Source organism: Ischnura elegans, unplaced genomic scaffold (assembly GCF_921293095.1).
Source record: "Ischnura elegans unplaced genomic scaffold, ioIscEleg1.1, whole genome shotgun sequence".
In the NCBI taxonomy this organism is placed as follows: domain Eukaryota; kingdom Metazoa; phylum Arthropoda; class Insecta; order Odonata; family Coenagrionidae; genus Ischnura; species Ischnura elegans.
The window spans coordinates 25,930-30,837 of NW_025791745.1; the positions used below are offsets into that span (position 1 = coordinate 25,930).

Consider the following 4,908-nt stretch of genomic DNA (forward strand, 5'->3'; position numbering starts at 1 on the left):
CTAAAGTTAAGCAGGACCAAAACCAAGACACTCGTTGTAAGCAAAACAGGAATACCAGCACATATAACTTTGGGTAATACACAGCTGAACAATGTAGAAGAATTCACGTATTTAGAAAGCAAGATCACCACGGATGCCAGAAGCAAAAGGGAAATAAGCAGTAGAATACAACAGGCAAAAATAGCTTTCAACAAGAAGAGAAAGATATACGTTTCAAAAAACATGAGTATCAAGATTAGGATGAATCTACTCAAAACTTTTGTATGGAGCATAATGCTTTATGGTAGTGAAACTTGGACGATAGGAGCAGCAGAGAAAAAAAGGATTGATGCCTTTGAACTATGGTGCTACCGTAGAATGTTAAAAGTTTCATGGGTAGACCGGGTAACGAATGAGGAGATACTGGAAAGACTGGGAGTGAAAGCAGACCTGTGGAGAATTCTAACTGCAAGGAGAAGTAAATGGGTAGGACATTTACTGAGACAAAATAATGGATTGGTAAAAACAGTTTTAGAGGGCACTGTGGAGGGGAAGAGCGGCAGAGGAAGGCCGAGGTTGAGCTATATCACCCAAGTTATGAAGGACATTGGCTGCAACAGCTACCTAGAGCTGAAGAGGCTGGCGGAGGACAGACAGAGATGGAGAGACTGCTGCAAACCAACCCAAGGGTTGATTACTTAGAAGAAGACTCACATACTGCCTTGCCATACATACGGTCTAGTCTCCTCCACAATGGACCTTAAACTGAAATCATATAAATGCAGCAATAGTCTATAATCAGCGCTGGCCATATTTATATTAAAACTTAGTTACCTATCTTAATTTAACTACTACGTTATAATCATTAGTACAAACGTCCCGCGTATGGACCATATAAGGCACCATTTACGGTGCATAGATAGGATTATCTAATTATTCAACGTACTCTTCCACATACGTGAGAAGTATTGGCAATGTATGTATCACTGGTTAATGATATACATGGGGATTTCGTGTAGAAATGAAAAAAGACTGAAGATAAATACGTAGTTTCGAAAAAATCACCCACGGTAACCAAGTAAATAATAACAGAGAAAAAGGAATTTTACACATTGATATAGTCTAAAACTGAGGTCTAAAATCAATGAAATGAAGGCAAAGTAAGTTGTGTAATATTTAAAAAAATGAGATTCCATGAAATATGGCGTCTTCGCTCGTCTGTGAATCGGACGATGGCGGTGGGATATACTCCTTCATTAGATCGTGATGAGCTGAATGAGGAAGATAATGAAGAGTGTTGCTCAAAGAGGGCACATCAAATGTAATTATCAAAACACGCTATAGCGTCAGCAGTGAATGCATAATCTGTATAAGTGGTAAGTATCAAGTTTCTCTATTAAATTTAATAAGTGAATTGCGAACACAATACGAAACTTTATTCTCCTTTTTGCCATTCGACGGAGGTTATAGACAGAGAAATAAAGTTTAAGAAGGAAAATTATTCCCGGCAAACAACAGGAGATAATCATCACGACAAATGTGATGCAAAACCGAAGGGCTGATGATCATGTAACCTACCACCGCATGCTCCAATAAAATAAAATGACAGTCCTTTCAGGTGAGTATTAACGTGGTGAAATTCGAAAAGTAGAGAATTTCTTTTTAAATCATGGAATGACTCTTATGCAAAGCCTTTCGCATTACCATTATCACTATTTAATTAGGCAAATTTAAACATATAAAGTATTTGTAAAACTTCACTTCACGGCTCAAGGGCTTCCTTACATTGTCAGTGTCAGAACAAGATACATTAGTAATATTCAGAACAAACTTTTTTCCATTCTTTGTGTCGGTTATAGAAAATAACAGGAATAAGGCACACATTAAAGTACGGTGAATCGAAAACACCACCCATAGCAACCATGTAAATAATAACAGAGAAAACAAAATTTTATGTGAATTTCATACTTTCATCGTGTCTTTATTTTCTTTCTAGTCCTACCACGAAACTTACAGGCACAGAAATAAAGGCAAAGAGGAAAAACCTTTTCCGGCCAATACCAGGAGATAATCCCGACAAAAGTGAACATGGAAGAACCCGAAAAGGGTTGATAACTATATGATTATACATGCTGTCACATCTCCTCCATAATGGGAAAACAATTTAAGTCATATAACTGCAGCAATGGTCAATAATTAAAGGTGGCTATCTACACTAAAATTTAATTAACGATCGTAGTATAACCACTTCGTTATAATAAAAGTTAGTATAACCGTGCCATGCATAGACCATCTAAGGTGGCAAATATGAAGCATACATTGGATTATGCTAATTTTTGAGAATTCAATACATTTTCTATATATGTATCTGGGTATTAAAGGTAATGAATATATCCGTGGTATCTCCCATATCTGGTGATGCCATTTAGAAATTAAATATGAAAAAACCGCATTCTAAATAATTCTCGGGCTGAGAACTTTGTAAATTCCAGAGAATTTTCACTCATACGTTAAGTGATGGGAACCGTGCTATTTAGAGTTATGTATTGAATAGGATGAAATGAAAAGTTTTGACAAATAATCAAAGATATATTCTGGTGAGAGGTTTGGCGTGGGAAAGTTTCAACTTGTCGGAAAATGCACGATTTCCATATGCCATTCTTATTTGTTGACTTGTGACAGTGTTAAAATTAACTGGTCTTAATTTCACGTACTTGGTATAATAAGTAATCAATCAGGGATACAAATTGCTAATTTAAAAAAGTAGAAATCATTAAAATTACAGTAACAATCAAAATAACTTCTCGTAAGATGTCCTGTTCAAAGGCCGCCTGCATGTGTCGAATATTGAGGTAAAAATGTGAATAAAAGGTGCTATAGAAATCGCAGATTGTCTTTTCAATTTCGATACATGCAATTATGACTTGTGCAACAACACAAGGGGTGTCATATTTTGACACTTCTGTATTATATAAGAGTATCTGATCCTTAACAGACAAATTATGTTACTCAGAGAAGTTATCTGTAAGCCTAGGTAAACCAGTGAAATTAGTAAAGAAATCGTCGATTAGGAGGGAACTGCAAATAGAAATAACATTCCATGAATATTGTTACACGTAATCCGGTTACTCTTACTCAATTACTTACCAACATTGACTTGTGGTTGTAACTTGGCGGAATAGGGATTTAGTATAAAATCAAGAATTGGTCATTCCTATAATTTTATCTTATAAATTATACCTTTCCATAATTCTGTAAATTCTATATTTCAATCAGGTGCAACCAAGGTACTCCTTTCTGGAATCACTCCACCTGGTGAGGGATTCTCATTACCTGAAGGACTCTCTGATGATCTAGAACCACGCGAAGCCTAGCAGAGTAACTTGAAACTACATATTTACAAGTGCTTTGTGTTCTGTACTTGCGTTAATGTTTTGAAGTCGATTTTATTAGAATAAAGAATCATAATAATAATTATTTCAATCATTTCATATATATGGTTACCACTCAAACAGTGAGTCAACCCTAGGGTTGGTTTTTCATTGGTGAGGATGTAAATAAACCCGAACAATGGCAAAGGCGTGTGAATTCCCAATCAGGTTCGGGTCGTCGGTTCCTTTCCAAGTCAACCCTAAGGCTCGCATGCATAAGGGAGAATAGTTTTAACCAAACTAAGCTAAAGACGATTTAATTTCGCACATTCAGGGCAGGGGGGGTTACCTGGCCGACCTCCACTTTGAAGATTTTTTTATGGGACTGTCCGAAAGCTTCACCTAGGATTCCAACCAGGACCACCTCGACCAACACATTCCAGTTATGAGAAAATTATTGATAACAAATTTGTTCCAAGTAGCTCCCTCGCATATGTCATACATGGCGCTACCGTGGGGGAATAGGATTTGAATATCGGAATTTTAATATCTCTCATGATGATGCTGACCGAAACAAGGAAAGAAGTAATTTTTTGCTAGAATATATGCAATTCGACGAAATAATATGTTGCTATAACAAATGTTTTACCCAAAGAAATGTGAGAGAAATCATGACACTAAATGCTAATGAATGCCGGTTTACACCATCACGCAAATTGGAAACATGAGGAAATACAGCCCGCGGAAAACAACGAGATAATAAGGTGCAAAATTCTTCGAATGTGATGCTTTACAATTCAAATAAATGGTAATATATTTTTCTATATCTTTAACGTCAATGGTGTACCGTTATTCTTCGGCTATGTTCAACAAGGATAGGCAACAGTGGTTTCCTCAACTCCGAAGGGAAATTTTTACTTTCGTTCCCTAAGAAAAGTTGTGACCAAAGAAGTAAATTCATCAAATATTAAATCTCATGGGACTCAAAAAGCTAACTTTAATTTAAAAATTTTGAACGCAAAATTTTTACGCAAAAAAAATGGAAAACTAAACGTTATTTACTATCCATTCTATTAAAAAAATATACTAAATTCAAAATAAAATACAAGCCTAAAGGGCAATACAATACAGATATGCTCCATTAGGTTTTAGCCCATCCTAATTCCACAACAATGACCCGAGCTCGTTACTAAGATACATTCTTGGAATCTTCACTTGATGCACTTGAAAGCGAATTGGCGAGAACAGTCGATTGCGATTTCAAGCGAATTATAAAGTAATTCAGTACTAACAAAATACTTGTTGGAAACTTTCCATCATTGTGTGTGTGTGGAGTACTACACTGAACACGTCGAAAGGAAAGAATCCCATTTTTTCCCAAACAAGGACCGCATTTGCTCTAATACCTACGTGGAAGGTAAGTTTGAGACCGACAAAGATTTCAGACGGATAATTTTCCTCGGTCAACTATTTTATCTTGCTAATTTAAAGAATGCTCCATTTTGAGAGAGTTATTAGCTCTTACTGGGTTTTTATCGTTCTATTCTATTTTTTTTTC

The 4,908-nt window shown here is 36.0% G+C and overlaps 1 long non-coding RNA gene across 2 annotated transcripts; it reads left to right on the forward strand.

Moving 5' to 3' along the window:
* The first annotated feature begins 1,080 nt into the window (after positions 1-1,080).
* Positions 1,081-3,454, forward strand: LOC124173697. Of its 2 annotated transcripts, none has more exons than XR_006868702.1 (4): positions 1,081-1,355; positions 1,443-1,597; positions 1,976-2,181; positions 3,256-3,454. It is a non-coding gene; the product is annotated as an uncharacterized LOC124173697 (long non-coding RNA). The 2 variants fall into 2 exon arrangements; XR_006868701.1 differs by having other exon boundaries at positions 1,450-1,597.
* The last annotated feature ends 1,454 nt before the right edge of the window (positions 3,455-4,908 follow it).